The following is a 19,972-nucleotide window of genomic DNA, read 5'->3' as shown; positions in this document are numbered from 1 at the left end:
TTGAATGAAAATTCCTTTTTACCAACAAACTATGCTTCTGCTTTGCTTTGTATAAAGATGTCCATAGAGATGACAGGAGAACTCTAAAAGTATGTAATTAGGCAATGTATAACAAGCAAGACACTGGTTGTTATGTTTTTTAAAATATTGTATTTAGTGTTGTGTTGCTTTCAAATTATGAAATCGTTTTAAAAAACACTGTCATGTGATGATAAAGAATTACATAAAAGGGTCACAAACTCTAAACAAGGAACTTCATTTAAATAATGAATGCAGCATTATGCCTAAAGCTACTGTTTATCTCTGTTTCATTAGAAAACTTCCCCAGACATCTTCAGTCTGAATGCCTGCAATAGATTTAAAGAAACAGTACACATTTACTCTGATTTTTCTAAGTGACGATAAAGTTTATGTAAATGAAAACTATTTTTAAAGCAAATGTGATGACTTTTAGACCTTTTCTCCATGAAAAGGTCATGATTACACCACCACCTCAATATTTCCCCCATGACAAACAGCTTTATTAAGATGTACAGAATGGCCGACTTCTATGGTCAAATTTGATAATGTCTGTACATATCAACATACACAAGTCCTCACAAATACCTTGCTATGGATTGTGAGGCTCAGCAGTTAGCAGAAAGAGAACACTACAGACATGTTCTTGAATACTAGATCTAGTCATTTCCTCTTTTTTATTCTTACTAAAAGTAAATGGTGGCTAAAATTGTATTTTCCCCATATTATCCCCCCGCACACACATACACACCAAGTGTTTAATAACAGAATAGCAAATAATATTGGAAATGCATAATTTATTAAGGGAACACAGTAATAAAACTCTCCCTTAAGAATAGGGAACTCGTGTCGAGTTTTTTCAGAGTTTCCCTTTTAATCTGTATGAATCTGCTCATAGATGTCTCCATATCAGCACTCGACAAAGGGACCAATTGTATTATAAGAAAAGCATGGCCGCTTAGCCCTTCATCTTTGTCACTGTGCAGTACAGCTGAGCCATTCAGAACTACATGGCAACAGGAGGCAGAGAGCCCAGATCCTCATGCTCCAGGGTATAACAAATCTGAGTTCCAGTCCCCAAAAACCTAATATCTGATACCTGTTTGAGCAATTCTGATTCTTCCCCCTTGAAAGCAGTTTTATCCAACATACAACATTACCTCTTATAGACATTACATACAGCGACATATACATCTATACAGACAGAACATTGTCTCTGTCAATGTTGTCAACGGGGACTCCAGTGAAACTCAGTATTGACGCCAGGCTGAGTCCCCCTGTGTTATAGCTCAGATATATGCGGCTTGAGTGCTTGGTTATATGTAATGTAGCCAATTCTTCTGCTGGATGTGGGAGCGGGGATGGTCATGCAGTAATAGCTAGGTCTTCTGATTTCCAGGCCAGTGTCAAATCCACTGGATCATTCTGCTTACCTGGTCAAAGTCAAAGGGAGCTGCAATGGGTGCGCAACATCTCTGAAAATCAGGCCCCATGAATTAAAAAGTGGGCACCTAAAAATTGAAGCACCAAAATTAGACACCACTTTTGACTCTCAATTATTTATCTATGGCCCTACAGGAAACCTGTGACAGAGCAATACATAGAACCCAGTATGACGGGTTGGATCACAGAACCCCCCTTGGGAATTGCCAACTGATGTACCAAGACTACTTCTGCCCCTGCTTTCCCTGCAAGCTCGGGACTCCAGCACCCCGTCTTGCTGAGCCGACACACCAGTCTGCTCCAACACAGACCCGGGATCTGAACCACATGCCCCAAAGCTGCAGACCTAATCTGAAAGCAGCTTACAGAAGTGTTTCTGTCTTTAACACTCAGATGCCCAGCTCCCAATGGAATCTAAACCCCAAATAAATCCATGTTACCCTATATAAGGCTTGTACAGGGTAAACTCAAATTGTTTGCCCTCTATAACACTGATAGAGAGATATGCACAGCTGTTTGCCCCCCCCCAGGTATTAATACATACTCTGGGTTAATTAATAAGTAAAAAGTGATTTTATTAAATGCAGAAAGTAGGATTTAAGTGGTTCCAAGTAGTAACAGACAGAACAAAGTGAATTACCAAGCAAAATAAAACAAAACATGCAAATCTAAGTCTAATACGGTAATAAAACCAAATGCATATAAAATCTCACCCTCAGAGCTGTTTCAACAAGTTTCTTTCACAGACTGGACACCTTCTAGTCTGGGCACAATCCTTTCCCCGGGTACAGCCCTTGTTCCAGCTCAGGTGGGAGCTAGGGGATTTCTCATGATGGCTCCCCTTTGTTCTGTTCCACCCCCTTACACATCTTTTGCATAAGGCAGGAATCCTTTGTCCCTCTAGGTTCCCACCCCTCCTTGTCAATGGAAAAGACCAGGTTAAAGATGGATTCCAGTTCAGGTGACATGATCACATGTAACTGTAAGACCCCAAGCCTTCATTCCTCCCAGCCTGCCTGCAAACAGAGCTATCCACTGTCAATTGTCCTGGTTAATGAGACCCATCAAGTTTCCAAACCACCATTAATGGCCCACACTTTGCATAATTACAATAGGCCTTCAAGTTATATTGTATATTTCTAGTTTCAGATACAAGAGTGATACATTTATACAAATAGGATGGTCACACTCAGTAGATTATAAACTTTGTAATGATACCTTACAAGAGATCTTTTGCACAAAGCATATTCCAGTTACATTATATTCATACTCATTAGCATATTTTCATAAAATCATATAGAGTGCAACATCACACCCAGCCTCTTCATTCCTCTGGTACTTTGACCACCAATTCATCCTTTTAATCTTATTTATACACAGAAGATTCTACACTAGGCCATAGCCTGCAATACATCTTTCACTAACATCTTTCAGGCTCCGTGGAAGGCATATACACAAATATAAAGGTGCGAATGTAACCACTGATTTTACTATTATTAATAGGGTCCAATCTGCTCCAACATCAACCTTGTCTCTCCAAATAGGCAATTACAGTTGTTTTTCTGTCATTAAACCAGTCTTAATGGGTGCAGCCAATGGACCATCTATTATCATGAATGCAATTACCATCTCTGTCATGATCAATATTTGCTTACGCTGAGTTAGGAAAGATATTGAAAGCTTATAGTGCATTTAAATGGCTGTTGATGCTAAGACAATGGGGAAGCTGGAGAGCAGTGAGAAATGTTACCTAAAATAAGTGCAGCCTCTCTTGACATTCCTCAAGTCATCCGTGAGATGAAATGCATGTTGATGATCCTCTTTTCTGGCACTGATACCCTGAACTCACATCAAGGAGGCAGAGGCTCAGCTAATCTCTCAGTGGGGTAAGGTTAAATATGAGAGAGGTTAATTGACTGGTTCTCCAATATCATGAGGAATGTATTAGAAGAGGCAGGTCCACTGGGAATTGGACTGAGCATATCCTCTCCTTCCCCGCTCCCTAACTGCATGCACGTATACACACATACTTTATTCACAGGGGCTGTGGAACAGCCGTCATTAGGTAATAACTTTTGGGCTACTGCCAACCTGTGTTGAATTTAAACTAGTAAGATTGAGCAGGAAGGCTCTGAATCATATCACTGAGCCCCTAAGCCATAAAGCAGAAAGGGGACTGGATGAATCGAGGGGTAGGTAATGAAATACAAAGCCTTTGAATAAGCCATTTGTTTGAATCCAGACCAAGTCAACAGTGGCCAAAAATCAGATTATGGTTTAATTATTACAGTGAAGTGTTATATAGTGATTCGTATATAGGAGTGATCTTAGAATTCCAGAGTTCTAATCCCAACCGCTTCCTTGAACTATTCACTTAACCTTTCTGCCTCAGTTTCCCCTTTTGTAAAATGAAAACAATAATATTGATTCACCAGAGTGGTGAAAGGATCTGTACATTGTGCTTTTCACTTTCAGAGCCTTTAAAAGCATTAAGTATAATTATTACCCATACATTACTATGGTAGGGTTTCTCCAATGCACTGTTGTTGAGGAAGATTTGCAGTGTCATTGTCCATGCTGTACCTATTCTAGGGTCCCCAGAGCTATCAGTCTTGGGCTTTTCACTGTCATGTGTTTAAACCCTTACAGAAATGCCCTATAGAATTTAAGAGAGTAGTTACCCTTCTGTGGAATTTTTAAGACAACCTATAGAATTCTAGAGCAGCATTCTATTCAATTGGCTAGACACTGGAGACAGGCTTGGAAAGACGTTTCTGTAGAAGTCTATTGGTTCTGTAGAAGTCTATTGGTTTCAACCTATTAAATTCTATAGGACTTTTTCATAAGGCTTTCAAAATCAAACATTATTAGTGTGATCATATCAAAAAACCACCTGGTGATCACTTTCCAACTCAAGAAAACCAGACAGGAGCACTAATTCTATGACTACTGAGTCAGACTATTGCCCACACAGTGAACAGAGATACATGGGAATTGACATACTGGCTCAGACTTGAGGTCCATCTAGTACAGTATCTCTTCTCTGACAGCGGCCAACACCAGATATTTCAAAGGAAAGTGTAAGAACCTTGAAGTAGGCAGATGTGGAATAATCTATCCTCTACATTAGCTCCCATCCTGATCTCTAACAGAGACCGGTGTAAGCTTTGAAGCATGAGGTTTAAAATCCCTTCCAAAAATTATGTTAGCTTTATTGATGATAACTCCGGATAGTCTTGTTTTTCATCTATATGCCTTTCTTAATCTTGTGTGACTTCCTGTGGCAGTGAGTTCCATAGCCTAGATATGCATTGCATGAAAAAAATCTTTCCTGGTATCAGTTTCAAATTTGCCATCTTTTAATTTCATTTCACTGTTTATGTATGTGTGTATCTCCAGAATCTGCAGTCTGGAAATCTGTATTCCAAACACCAATTTAATGGGACTCGCAACTTCTTTTTAGACAGCATCTGGCAAGAGCAAGGGGTGCAGAAATCTCTGCATTCGAGTGGTTCCTTTTCAACAGGGGGTAAATTCAAATAGCTCAAACCCAGGTAATGTTATTTCTTTCATCAATGTCAATGTACCCCTGAGATCTCTAGGTTAAAAAGTGAGTTCAACAGCCAATCAAAGGCTCTGCTTATAAGCCCTGCATAATACAATTGTCTTTTGTAAGTTACACAGCTTGGTTCTGAATCTAATAGTGATGCTGGATGTCACAGGACAACTCATTTGAATCATATTTAGGGGATTTTTAGGGTGATGAGTTCAAAGGGAATTAGAAAATGCGGGGTGGGAAAAGTTAGGCAGATTGGTTCCAAAAAATCCTACCAATATTTGAGTGAAAATCTTACGGTAGATCTCTAAAAGTTAAAGTTAGATTGGGTAGGGGAAAGGAGGAGGTCAGAGTGCTACTTCTTCCTGGAAAGTCCTCTGTGGTGAGAGCCTGGAAATCCCCACATTGTTCAAGTTTCACTCACTTTTAGGAAATTAAGAATGTTTACGATATGAAAAAAAGGCATGGCACGACTGACTTATATTTCAAAACAGGCTAGAAGACAATTAATCTCTGTGGACTCCTCTTCTTACCAGGCCTGCAAAAGTGACTGGAAGCCACACACCATTCGTATCAGTCCCCATGGGCTGGGAATGGCGAACTGTGGCTACTGGGAGCTGTGGGGGGCCATGCCTGCAAATGGTCAACGTCAGCAAAATGTCTCACGGCCCACAATCGGATTACCCTGATGGTCCGCATGTGGCCCGCGGGCCGCAGGTTGCCCACCACTGAGCTAGGCTGTTCTCAGTGGTGGCAGATGACAGAAGAAGCAGCAATGTTTCCTTGCTTTCAGCCTTAACAAAAGACAAATGGGGACCTTCAGCACTAGATGATTATCTCCGTTAATACACAGTGTAAATGCTCTCACCACTTTTTTATATTCACCAATTTAAAAACAAATTTAAGCTGCTGTTGCCTTCAGCGCATTGGCAAGAAATAGCCTCCCTTACACCCCCTCACCTCCCCCCACAGTCCTAGTCAGCAGAAAATCCGTGCTGTTTACTCAGGGCCTAATCCTATGAGATGCTGAGCAAACTCCGCTCCCATGAAGGCAGGAAGGGCCCTTAGAGATTAACCGTTGTTAGACAATTTCAATTTTTCTTTACTTCAGACACACATGTCTTTTTGTTTCTTCTTTTTCTTAAATAATCATTAATTAACACCCCTACCCCAACCTCACTTTTAAACTAAGCAACCCCCTCGCCCCCAGTCCTTTTGCATTTGAGTTACTGGGTGCCATGGGAGTTAAATATCCAATTTAAAAGCCGGTTATATTTGGGGTGCTGGAACAAATTTTTATAGGGCAGTGCAGAGAGCCATTGAACCAGACTGTAAACCCTGTATATAATGGAAACCACTGCAAGCTAGGGGGTGCTATAGCCACACCCCCTCAACCCTGCTGGGCATGTTTCAACCGCCGCTGCAATATAAAAGGGAGCAGGCCAGCTCAGTCTAGGTGGACTGCTGAGGAGGAAAAACTCACCTTGCTGGCTCCAGCCAAGGAGCAGCTGGGATCCCAGACCTTGGGAGCAGGAGATGCTGAGGCCCTGACAGGCATCTGCAGGTGCCTCAGGGAAATTGCAGTCATTGCCTGAGGAGCCAAGAGACTCCAAAAAACACCCTGACTTCAACTGCAGGAGTCACAGTAGGAAGTAGCCTAGGAAGGGACTAGCCAGTATCCCTTCAGCAGTTGGAGCATTGCAGGAAGATTCCCCGCCGACTTTGGGGGGTGGCCACCGCACCCCTTTCTGCTGACCCTGGCCATTGGGCTGTGCTTCCCTGCAGCTGAGGGGCGTCCGGCTGACACTGGCCATTGGGCCATGCTGCCCTGAAGCCGAGGGGCGTCTTGCTGTCTCACCATTTGCCTATCAGCGCTGACCATTGGACCATGCAGTCCCGAGGCTGAGGACAGCCATATAGACTTAACTGCCGGGCTACCATGCCCTTATCCCAGCCCCAGGGTAACGGGGCGTATTTGCCCCATGACACTTGCCTACACTGTGAGTTCCCCCAGCAAGTCAGGCTGCCTAAACAGGCCTGCTTTGCTTTCTCCTCAGAAGCTATAAACAGTGTAATTGCCTATAAGTATAAGGTACCACGCAGCCCTTTCTGAGCAAGCACCTTTATGCTTACAGTAAAAATATTACAGAGAAAACAGCTAAACAATAAAGAACCTACACGCATATGAATAAGCTTACCAGAGATCACCCCCAACTCCAACAATGGCTCCAACCAGTAAACAGTTCTTCAGACCCCACCAAGGAGTTGTTCAGTGCTCACAAGTTCATAACAGCTGTTATCTCAGAACAAGCATGCTCATGAATCTGAGAATCATTCCTTTATGCAGTTCGGGCCTCTGATCTACAGAGACCATGAATAGGTAATCAGCCAGACAGTGGCTCCCTCCCCAGAGCAAAGCTTCAAAAGGTTGCATCTTTGCATATAGGCAGAGGGTGTAATTTGTATTCAGTTTGCCCCAGGTATTTCGTAGGGACCCCACTTAGCTTTGTTTTGTCTGACATATTGTTTAAAATAGTCCTTGGGAGCTCATAACACTTTCCAAGGTCTCAATTGGCCAAATCTTTCCCCCCAGCGATGTAAAATACAATCTCTCAGTAATCCATAAATTTTGCATTTCTGATATAATGAACTCCCAAGATACCTAAACTTAATTCAATAAGGTTTGCACACAATATTGCAGGAAATTGCCATATCTGTCACACTCTTTACCATGGAAGAAGCCAGGCATTTAGTCCCTCAAACCACAGATCACCTGAAATTCTTGCAGGTCATAGGGGATTCATGGGCCTTCCACACAGAGAACCTGTGCTTCTGCCTGGTTCCCTCAGCTCCCTGTGGCACCTTGACAGCAGGGACTCTGAGGCCAGCACACCCCCTCTACAGTAGCTGCTGCAAGAATCTTAGACTTGAGCAGCAGTAATTTAATCCTCTTTGCCATGTGGGCTTTTGCACATGCTGCCAAGTGCAATTTACTTCCCACCCCTCACACCCAAACCTTAAATCTGTATCCCAGAGGAAGGGCTTCGGGGGGCTGGGGTGTCAGGGAAAGGGGGGATATTCTGTGGAGGCAACACTCTGCTTGCTGTCTCTCTCCAGGCTAAGTGGGCGGGTGCATGTGTAATGCTGACAGACCCCAGTCATCAGCGTGTGGGATTGAACCAGGGACCTCTGGAGTTTAATGCATGAGCCTCTACCGCATGAGCTAAAAGCCAACTGGCTGTTAGCTAAGATTATAGCGCAGACTTATTTTATATCTCTATCTCTAAGTGGTCTTGGTGCCACTAGATGGGACAGAACACCACACACAGAAGGTGTGTGGGTTACACATGCTCCCCTATGGGCACAGAAGCAAAGTCTCTAATGCAAGAAGTGCCATCATACATATTTAGTGGTTATCTGAACACACATTTCTCCATACTGGGGATGGAAATTAATTTTGCCCCACATGGTCTGTGGAGCTCCCAAGTGCTCTGGACTCAAGGCGAGTATATAACATTAGGAAGGCCATAGTGAAACTGATCACTCTTAATTTTAACCTCTTCCTTAAGAAAGCACAGCTGATCTGGCAACCCTTGCTCGCACAAGTAGTCCCATTGACTTCAATAGAGATGCTCGCATGAGTAAAGGCTAAAGGAACCGGCCTTTCTTTTGTATTCCAACTGTCATGCAAACTTCATCTCCAAAATGCTCGACAGAACCCAGCAGTGCAGCTGCAGAGATAAATAAGAGCAGAGAAAGAGGGGAAGGGATAGAGGTAAGGGGGAAAGGAGAAGCTTTCAGATGAGATGGAGAACCAATGAGGCAAAGAGATACAGGAAAGGCTGCTCCAGGTGGCAGGAACCATAGAGGAGAAGGCTCTCATCCCAGATTGTGTGGCAGGATAGAGAGAACAAGCAGTCACCTGATGAAATTAAAGGGCAATAGATTTAGAAAAAATAAAATGAAATACCCCTCTGCACAGCACGAAGTCAGTCTGTAGAATATGTTGAAGAGACGGTCATGTAGTTAAATACTGTGGCTGGAGTTTTATAAGGTTTTTTTTGACCACGTTATGAATACTAATATCATGCAGTGCTATGCTAGCTAACGTAAGAGTAATCAAATCTCAAAGCTTCAGAGCATAAACCTATCATCTGCTGGGGTCAGCAAGGAACATCCAACCCATGGTATAAATGCTCTGACTGGATTCCATAATTAGCTAGGACCATTATGGGAGTTAGTCACCTTCTGAATATTGACCCCTGCTGGAGGCAGGATCCGAGAATGGATTGACCATTGCCCTGATCCAGAGTGTCAGCTCCTATCTATATTTATTTTGGATGCTATTCCTCTTTGCCAAAAGTTCACCTCCCTGTTCAAATTTGTTCAGTTCTTCCTGTACACAGTCAGAAAGTACTGGAAAGGCTACACTCCTCAATGATAGGTTTCAGAGTAGCAGCCGTGTTAGTCTGTATCTGCAAGTACTACTCCTCAGTGATGTGGTTGCTAAAACCAAGAGCTGGACAAACCATGCAGGGTTTATTTCATGCTGGGTTTTGTGAGTTGAGACCTGCAGGTCAGTTTTTCTGGGGCAGGCAGGAAGCCAATTGCTGCAGCCTGGAGTGTGATAAATGTCACCTTTAATTGCTTTCCTTAGTGGTGCTTACTGCAGCTTCTCTTTTCTCTCAAACAGCCTCGGAACCTGCCCTAACTATCTTTAATATCTTAAGGGTTCCTGGTGGGTGGCTCCCACTTCTTCCTCTTTCCTTGCAGGTGTCTCACAAATTTAGGATGAAGCTGGTTGGCTTTTTTTATTTCTAAATTTGAATTTTTGAAAAAAATGGGAGGGAAAATTTTTAGAAGTTCATAACATTTCTCTTTTTAAATACCAGCTACATAAACATTCTGTACTCATGTCAGACTTTGCACCTGTTTTCAACTCTGACTAAGGATGGTTGCAAGTGTTCCACGCAGCCCTCGCTCTGACCAAACATTGACTGAAGGAACTTTTTGATGAAGAAATGTTGTACATACACTATTCCTATACTGCCAGCTCATAACACCTAGAGGAGAAAATCTTCCTTGGATACATAAACAGGGGAATCTCCAGTAGGAGTAGAGGTTATTTTACCTCTGTATTTGGCAGTGGTGCACTCGCTGCTGGAATGCTGTGTCCTGTTCTGATGTCCATAATTCAGGAAGGATGTTGATAAATTGGAGACCGTTCATAGAAGAGCCTTGAGAATTAACAACGGATTAGAAAGCATGCTTTATAGTGATAGATTCAAGGAGCTCAATCTACTTATCTTAAGAAAGGGAACATTAAGGGGTGTCTTGATTAGTCTATAAGTACCCACATGGGGAACAAATATTTAATAATGGCTCTTCAGTCTAGCAGAGACATGTGTAACATGATCCAATGGCTGAAAGTTGAAGCTAGACAGATAGACATAAGGCATACATTTTTAAGAGTAAGGATAACTAACAAACAATTTGCCAAGGGTCATGCTGGATTCTCCATCACTGACCATTTTTAAATCCAGATTGGATGTTTTCTAAAAGCTGCTCTAGGAATTATTTTTGGGAAGTTCTATGGCCTGTGTTGTACAGGAGATTAGACTATCACAATGGTCCCTTGTGGCCTTGGAATCTATGAATCTATTAACACAACTATCCGTTAGTGACTTTTAATTAATCAAATATTTTCAATCTTTCTTGATAATACTATGAAATATAACAGGGTTTCTATTGTTTCCCCCCCACACACACACACACACCTGTCTGGAGACCAAAATAGTTCCTGTGTATTCTCTTTCTGTGATAACTCTGCTTTGTGACGCATATTAATGGCACATCTTACTTTTAGCAAGTATAAACATTTAGATGCATACTAATAAGTTCACGACCTTCATGCTTGAGACAGTAGGGAAGGTAGCTTATTAGTTGTCCAATATTCTGCTGGAGTGTTGTGTTCTCAACATGAAGGAAGCAAAACAAATATGTAAAATGGGAAATTATTAAACTAAAAACCACATTAAAAAGATCCTTTTCTAGTGTGTGATGTTATTACATGGGCCTGCATTTCCAAAAGTGACTAGTGATAATGAGTGCCTCGGGCCCAACTTGCAACTCCTTAAAGGAGACTTAATTTGAGGCTTTGTCTACACTGGATCTTCATTGGTAAAACTTTTGTCATTTGGGGTGTTAAACACACACACACACACCGAATGACAAACGTCTTACCAATTAAAAGCACCGGTATGAACAGCGCTTTGTTGGCCGACAAAGCTGCTGCCGCTCGTTGTGGGTGGAAGTGTTTTGTCAGCAGGAGATGCCTTTGTCTCCCTAATATTCTGGGACCAACATGGCTACAGCAACACTGCAAACTAACCTCAGGGTTGTGGGCTTGAGCCCTACGGTGGTTGCTTTGCTTTCTTGGACAGTCTTTTTGTTCCATGTTTGTACAGAACCTCACAGTGGGGTCCTGGTCCATGATGGGCTGTTAGTCTCTAGGATAATAAATCATTATAATAATAACGCACACCATTTTTGTACTGCTATAATTATATTAATTTGAAACTAGTGTAAAGTGGTGCAATATCCTACTGTGGAGGACGTTACACAGGGATAAAGGTGCTAGTATGGGTACAGCTTATTACTGTACGTTTAGGGCAATACACTGTAACCAATACACTTCTGCTGGTACAAAATCTGTGTGGACCAGCTCCCCAACAGTTTAACTCTATTTGCCTTGTACACGGCAGAGTACATAGGTCCCATCACAGGCCCCGGCCTGCAGAATAATTTGAAAATGCCAATTGAATAAAAATAAAATTTAAAAGAAAAAAAATCAAAATCTTCCTGTGAAGGAAGAAGACAGAATCATTGTTTCTCTTTGCCCCTCCATGGATTTGTTTTGTTCCTCAGATTACAGTATCCTCGTCAGTGAAACTTCCAGTTGCTGATCACCTCTCCAGCTCTAGTCTACAAGCACCCTGTAGGGAGCCGGGGTTGCCCCCTACTGAGCCGGTCCAGGACGCGCCGCATTCTCCGCCGGAGGGGGCGGGGCCAGGGTGCGTTCGCTCCATCCCCAGCTGTGGGAGGGGCGGAACGAACCGGGACGCGCCGCGTTCTCTGCCAAAGGGGGCGGGGCCAGGGCGTGTTCGCCCCGTCCCCAGCTGTGAGAGGGGCGGAGCGAGGAATACAAAGGGCAGGGCCCTTTGCTCCGAACGGGCGGCACCACGGACGGATGCAAGGCCCGACGCTGAGCCGCTTCTGCCTGACCCAGCTGCCGACTCCGGGGAGGCGGAGGACCCGGCAACCCTCAAGGAGCCGGAGCTGCCCGCCGCGGTCTACCCGACCGACTTGGAGGCTCATATACCTGGACATTGGCCCGCGTCCCCCTGCTAGAGGGGCACGCTAGGGACCTTTGCCAGCGTACCCCTGCTAGAGGGGCATGCTCGGGACTTTTGCCAGCGTTCCCCTGCTAGAGGGGCACGCTAGAGACTACGACCGGCGCTCCCCGGCCTGAGGGCGCGCTGTGGGTATCTGCCAGCGGTCCCCCTGCCCGAGGGACGTGCCCGGGACCCCTCCACCGCCGCCAGCGGAGGTAGCGAAGGACTCCCCGGCTTACACACCCAGATTTGCAACACTAGTCTTATGGCTGAGGCACTGGACTAAGATTCAAGAAAGAGGGTCAGTTCTTGCTGTGCTACAAACTCTCTACGTGACCTTGGAAAAGTCACTTAGGGCTTGTCTACATGAACATTTAGTTTGTGACAACATAGGGGCGGGTGAAACTACCATGCAGTAGAGCGGGGGTCCCCAATGTGGTGCCCGTGGGTGCCATGGCGCCCGCTGGGGTGTCTAAGTGCACCCGTGTACTGGGCGGCAGACAAGCATCCACTGAAATGCAGCTGACAAGCAGCAGCATCCAGAGACGTCGCTGCCAAAATGCTGCTGATTATTGGCGGCATTTCGGCAGCGACGCCTCTGGATGATGCTGCTTGTCGGCGATGGTGCCTGTTGATGTTGCCGCTTGTTGGCAGATGCTCGTCCACCACCACAGTCCTCCATGGCTCATCGTCTGGCACCCGCCAGATGAAAAAGGCTGAGGACCACTGCAGTAGACTGCCTGGTCTGACTTTCCATGGGCTTTGATCTAGTCCCATTTCAAAATGGACTAAAGCGAACCAATGAACTGTAAAAGTATGTCAGCAAGGTCCACAGGGATGGTTGGACCACAGCAAGCTAATGCTAGGTAGGTTCACACCCCCACGTGCCACAAATGAAACATTCCTCTACACAAGCCCTAAATCTCCTTGTGCTTGAATTCCCCATCTGTAAAAAAAGGGATAATAAAGCTCCTTTTCTATCTCTCACCTATTTAGATTATTCCCCTGAGTGACGTAGTCATACTGATACAAGTTGGTAGTGGAAACCAAACCTCAGAGGGGCCTGGCCTGGGTATTTCAACAACCAGAGCCAGCCAGAACACTTTGGTGCAAGCTGTGGAGTAATATTTTGCTCCTTCCCTCCCACGTGTAACCACTGCTGACCATGATGATCACAACACTGAGCACAAGGCCATCCTAAAGATAGAGAGGTGGGCCAGTGAGGTTATTCTTTGGGATACATGCCAAATTGTACTGACTCATGTTACATACTCTGTGTGTGTGGGGGGGGGGCAGGGTCAGAATCTGTACAGTAGGTTCCTCCCACCCAAGCTTGCTGCCCTAGAAATGAAGCTCCAGTCTGTTTGCATGACTTAGCCATTTATTTTTTGAAGGAAAAGGGCTAGAGCCTTGGGGTCAAATTCACTGCTGGTGTAAACTGGCCAATCTCTGAGATCCATAGAGTTGCACCCATTTACATTAGTACAGTGTTTAGCCCTTGATTTTAAAAAAAAAAAGTTAGCCAAGAATCCCCTACATAGGGCTAAAAGGCTAGCTCTGTTAAAAGGGAGGGGTGTCATGTGAAGTTCTGGTTTCCAGAAATCTGAGTTTGAGATGGCTCTCAGTTTCACCCAAACTGGTTCACCCTCCCCTACTAAGTGGGTGTTCATGAAGCCAGAAATGGGATCAAAATTGGCCATGTAAGAAAATTCCCCAATGCAAACTAACAAAACAACTATAAAAAGAAGTCTTGTTTTACGACATGCTCCATTGGTACTGCAGCATTCTGCCGATGTGGGCATATTTTCTAACACATTATGCAAAAACAAGTCAGGGAAGATGCTGAGGATTGTAATTTTCTAATTTAATTCTGCCATTTCCAGTAATGGAAAGCCATACTCCGCCTATTTATCTTCATAAGTGACAGATGCATTTCATTAAAACTTCCTTAAATAATTTCTCATGGCATTCAAGAGGGGAGAAAAAAGGCGCGAGAAGATATCTATTTTGTGAGCACACGCACACTGATGTTTTGAGAACTGTTAAACACGCAAATGATCTATGACATTGCCTTAAACAGGTCAAATAAAAAGACATTTGTCTGGTATTTTTAGAAATGTTGATGCCCATTGAACAAGTCGTGAAACAATGTGACTGTCTGTGACTGTGTAACAATATACTACTAATATCAGCCTACATTTGTATAATATCCTTCATCCTGAAGGATCCCAAAGTGCTTTGCAATGTAGAGAGACAGCCAGATGCTTCACCAGCTACTGAAATGCAGTCACTTTGAGGGTAGCATTTGGCAGCTGTACAGCCACTCTGCAGCATAGGTAAGGCCAGGAAATGAAGAATTCTATATCCAACTGACATGGAGTTTAAATAAATTCAACATTATTACAGTGGAAGCAAATACGCACCTTATTCTAAGGACATAGCAGAAGATTGATCATGGAGAACAAGAACCTCTTCCAAAGAGGTCACCATTTTGAATCAGCGCAGTTCAGCGTGGATGGTTCTTATGTGGCGTAAGTATTGCAGAATGAATGTGAGGCCTTAGGATAGAACTGAATACATGCAGAGAAAGCACTGGAAGCAGCTGAGGAGCAGGAGCCGGAAAAGAGACATTTGTGACTTTTTTGCTATTCCCTTCCTAGCCTTTAGGGCTGTTATAAACTATGCAAGCTTGTAACAACCCCCAAGGGGCCATTAGGCCAGTGGAAAAGTGCCAGCTCATGCCAGCCATGTCTCTGATCCCCTCTAACATGCCCCCTGCACTGGGAGGGCTGGAAGGGAATGGCTTAGAGGGGACTGCTCAGCTGCTCACTTAGGGCAACTTACAACCTGCTTTGCATTGCCAGAGTGGCACAAAGGTGCTGGAATGGCAGTAGGGTGACCACATAGAAAGTGTAAAAAAAAAAAAATCAGGACAGGGATGGGGAGTACTAGGTGCCTATATAAGAAAAAGCCCCAAATATCAGGACTCTCCCTATAAAATCAAGACATCTGTTCACTCTAAGTGGCACCCAGAGTCTGACCCTAGGCACCCACATCACAAAACCCACCATCACAATTGGCATTCTTTTGTTTCCTAGTCAATTGGGTCAGCAGAAAGGCCCAGGACCACATGGGCCATGGAGAATGAATTGGCCCCTAGAACAAGAGAGAGAACACTTTCAGGTACATGGGTAGAGTGCATGGGGCAGGTTTCAGTGCCTCTGCTGATGCTGCTTGTGCTGAGATCATCTCCTTCAATCCCTAGGGCTGTCAGGCTGGCAATTTTTACCAGCACTCCTTTTACTTTCTAAGAGAAACTAGAGCGGAGCAAGTAAATTCCAGTGAATAATTTATTCAACAAACTGCTTCCTTTCTGTTTGTGAATCACTGAGTCAGTCGTGTTTTCTTCAGAATGTTGTTCAGAATTATTCTCTGAAAACTTTCTATGAATTATTCTTGGTCTGTAGCTTGTTGCTGAACAAGCCTTGGTAAGTATTTGAAACTGGATTTGCGTAGCTTAGCTTGGACTAGACACATGGAGTTGTTTCTGTTCTAATTGGAGGACTGTAACTCTTACAACTAACTTTCGGGTGCAAAAATTCATGCTTAGTCAAAATTCACTTTTTCGCTATATTTGTGGTTCCTGTGAACATGATTCCTGCCATGAATGGATTTGGGATATACACCACCTGGGGTCAGTAAGATATCATCCCCCGGTCCATTGTATGGCATGGCACAATTAGACGTATTGTGTGGGTTTTATAGCTTGGCTCACAGCCAGAGCCTGGGTTGAGGAGTGCTTTGTGCAACTGAGAATGGGATGTCAGGGGTGCAGTACAAAGGTGACCACCTTAAGTCATTTCTGTTACTCTGATCCTGGTACCATAAATGTTGGGCTATACCATAGCATAAGTTACATTCACCGGCTGGCTGTTTTAAGCTACACTGGCTGGCAATTCCCTCAGACACCCTTCGAGCAATAGGGGATTACAACCTAGCTGTGTCACCTTTGCTTAGACACGCCCCAACCACCAGCAACTGGGAAGAAGGGGGCCTAAGATCCACTTCAGCAGCTTCACACCACCAGACTAGGGGTCCGGGGGAATCTTCAAGATAGTGGATCTACTGGGTTCACAGAAGTTTTGCACACTGGCCCATGCAAACCTGCACAGGGCAGGATCCGATCTTTGTCCATCTAGGCTGGGAGTTCTAAAGGACCTTAAGGAAGCAAGTGCCCAAATCTCATTGAGATCCATTGGAAACTGGGCATCTAACACCCAATCTCCTTTGAAAATCCCAGCCATAGGTATTCTATGCCACATACATCACCATGCTATCTGAAGCCTTTAACCCGGCCTCTGGCCCCTCTCAAATACACTAGCACTGAGATTACCACATGCAGAGTGCTAGCAGCACAGTGGTTGCACTTAAAACTTCCCAGTTTTGTCTTAAAGATCATTACCCGAGTATTTGTTTATATATTAACATAGGGGATACCTAATGGAATGGGGCAAATTTGTTGTCAGTCACTCTACATTCAGGAATAACTACTGCTGATACTAAATCATGAGATTTGTGGTAATTGAGTCCTGATGGCAGATGGGTCCAATTAACTCTGACGAAAAGAGGGTGCGAATATTGATTTGGACCACAGAGAACCTAGAGGCAAATGTTCAGAGCAGCCAAACTTGGAGGTTTGGAAGGCTATGTTGTGAAGTTACCAGTAAAGCCAAGCCTCAGGAAAAGGAACAATTTGGCCCATCACACAGGGTCTGGTGTTCTGTTGAGGAAAAGGTGGGGACTCGGCCCGTTGACATTTATGCAATTCTTGTATGGGTTAGCACAGACTGTCTTCCATCCATCGTAACCAGTTTGTGACGGTCACTCCTTCCTCTCCTATCCTTGTGACATTGCACAGATGACGAAGGACTGTTGTTCAACAAAGCCACTGCTAACAGCTACCAAAAACTACAGAGTAAGCACAGTTAAAGAAGGGAAGAAGAGATCCACCTTGCAGTTTATCACTTGGCAATGCTTGAAGAGGTAATTAAAGTGATTTGTATTTGGGAATGTCAAGATGACAAAAGATCGGAGGTTGCTTTTTGTTTTGTTTCCACCACCAGACTCCGGATTGCTCCTGTGTTGTCATGCATGACCAAGAGACCCCTTCAGAGGAAAGCCTAATTAAAAGGAGAAAAGGACTGCCGGCTTTGTTTGTTTGTTTGGAAATAATTTCGGTGCTGCCTTTGATTCATCAAGGCAATCTTGATGCACTCAGGAAACGCCTCTAAGGGGAGGTGAGCAGCCATGAAGGCCACTGCTCTAGTGGTGGCATATGCAGGATGTGGGTTCAGGGTGGGGAGGGAGAACTAGTTTTCTTGTGACTCTAAAACGCACTATAGAAAGAAGAGTCTTTTGGACAGAACTTGTTTTCATGCAGGAGGGCATATTCCACCATGTCTCTTGTAAAGGAAGTGACAGAGCTCAGGTATGCCTTTGCCAAATGTATGGAATAGATATTATCGTAGCTGAGGGCAGTGGGTCAGTTAAGATTTGTCATCCGATCCCCTGAACATGGGACCTGTTTCTCAGTCCTGGTAGGGCCCCAGTCTGTGCGCCATAAAGAAGCCATAAAATAGGCTAATTGGCCAACTGAGGATTCCCCAGTATGACATTCTCAAGGTGGTCCCTTGGCAAGGCAGGGGATAGGAAGCATGCCCTATGCTCCTGCAATCCACAGTTGTTGGAATGCCCCTTTGGGGATGTTGGTAGCTAAGTACAAGGTAGAACAGTCACTTCTTGGCCAAACTGCACAGCAGCCAGCCTTAGGATCAGAGGTAGGTGGGGCATAAAGGTAGTGTAAACACCCCTTGTCCCTGCTCTTCCTGGGTCCTGAGCCAAATGCAGATCAGCCAACCCAAGAATTTAGCCTGTAATCTTATCTCCGTCCTGATTTCTAAATAACTGCCAGGCACAGCAATAACTCTCCTCCATGCCAATGAACAGATGCATGTAGTAATATTTACATTGCCAGTGTGACTTTCATCCCAAAGGAACTCAAAGTACCTTAAATTTGTTAGTCTCTAAGGTGCCACAATGACTCCTGGTTGTTTTTGCTGATACAGACCAACACAGCTACCACTCTGAAACCTTTACAAACTCTGTGCAAGACACCTACCAATAAAATGCAGCCACCTCAAGGTGGAACATGGCCATTTTTAAGAGAACAGTAATGTAGTGGGCCAGGTCCTCAGCTGCTATAAATCAGAGTAGCTCCATTGGCTTCTAACCTTCTGTGATTTAAAATTTGTATTGTTATGAACCCTTTGGAGGAGCAAAAAAATGGCCAAGTTTCTGTTCTCCTTGCTGTTATTGACACTGATAGATTCAAGGCCCTCCTTTCTGTCTCAGTACAAGGATAACTAACCTTAGTTAGTGTGAAGCACTTTGTACACTGATTTGAGGCTGTATATTCCCCCTCCAAAGTGATGAGTAGACAAATTAATGCAATTTCATGGTGATTCTTTTTTTAAAATCCTACTTCATTTTTTTTAATTAACAGGAATGGGAAAAGGGAAGGACAGAATTCAACAGCAACTATGGCAAAAAGTCAACAGATTTTCCTTTTCCAACACAGTTTTAGCAAGATTCCAATTCATATTATCACCTTATGTAGTGTTAGGCCTAATCTATTGATTTAGATGCTCAGAATCTGTGGGGATGATGGTCATAAATACATAGATAGATCAGGCCCTCGTCATTATAGGATCCGAGTGCCTGTTTCCATGAAAGTCAGAGGAGCACTGCTGACATTGTGATACAAATGCATGAACAGGATTCAAGGACACAATTGCAAAGTACAAAATCTGAGCTGATTTGTTTTTGTTAAGATACAATATCATTTTACAATTATCTGAAGAAACAAATGAATCCTGGTAACAATGCTACAACAGGCTTAGCATTCATTTTCTTGGCACCAGAATCCAGAGTTACATTCATATGTCACATGAAACAGAGTAAAATATCAATAGATAAATTCTTACATTAAGGTTATGGGCCAGGTTCTGCTCTCATTTACGAATTGCAAATCCAGAGTACCTCAGCTGACATAGGTGGTCTCATTCTGGATTTTCACTGGTGTAACAGGGCAGAATTTGACTCTGTAGGTTAAGAATTCTGTGCATGTTTTGTCCTCTTACATATCTCATTATCTACCCTGATTTATGGGCCTCATCCTCATCTTACGTAAATGGATACAGCTCTATTGAAATTGGCATCCATTTAAAGCAATTAACGAGTTAGCCCATATCTGTAACTTGTTTCTTTGTTCTATCCATTGTTTTCATGTTTAAGTTGTTAGCAACATACAACGGGCGGGAATTTTTTTTTTTTTTTAAAAGAAGCTTCTCTCCATTTTCACTGCCATAGAAGCCCACTTTTAAAGTCCTAGTCTCGAGTCTCTCTCATTCAGTGCCCTTACCCTTCTTTTGCTTTCTGATGCTTTTAAATTGGGCTCCATATTTCCTCCCATTTTGCTATGCAGCCTTGTAGTTTGCATACT

The 19,972-nt window shown here is 43.8% G+C and overlaps 2 long non-coding RNA genes across 3 annotated transcripts in view; one reads left to right on the top strand and one right to left on the bottom strand.

Annotated features, from left to right (window-relative positions):
* Positions 1-204: 204 nt before the first annotated feature.
* LOC120401926 overlaps positions 205-19,972 on the bottom strand; it is a 38,171-nt gene continuing 18,403 nt past the window's right edge. The window contains exon 3 of the long non-coding RNA XR_005596848.1: positions 205-1,529. This is a non-coding gene — a long non-coding RNA (uncharacterized LOC120401926). The remainder of the gene's footprint in view (positions 1,530-19,972) is intronic.
* Positions 15,513-19,076, top strand: LOC120401927. Of its 2 annotated transcripts, none has more exons than XR_005596850.1 (3): positions 15,513-15,594; positions 17,330-17,454; positions 18,974-19,076. It is a non-coding gene; the product is annotated as an uncharacterized LOC120401927 (long non-coding RNA). The 2 variants fall into 2 exon arrangements; XR_005596849.1 differs by lacking the exon at positions 18,974-19,076 and adding an exon at positions 17,535-17,639.

This window comes from Mauremys reevesii, linkage group 3 (assembly GCF_016161935.1).
Source record: "Mauremys reevesii isolate NIE-2019 linkage group 3, ASM1616193v1, whole genome shotgun sequence".
Classification (NCBI taxonomy): Eukaryota; Metazoa; Chordata; order Testudines; family Geoemydidae; genus Mauremys; species Mauremys reevesii.
This window is presented reverse-complemented; position numbering and strand designations above follow the sequence as displayed.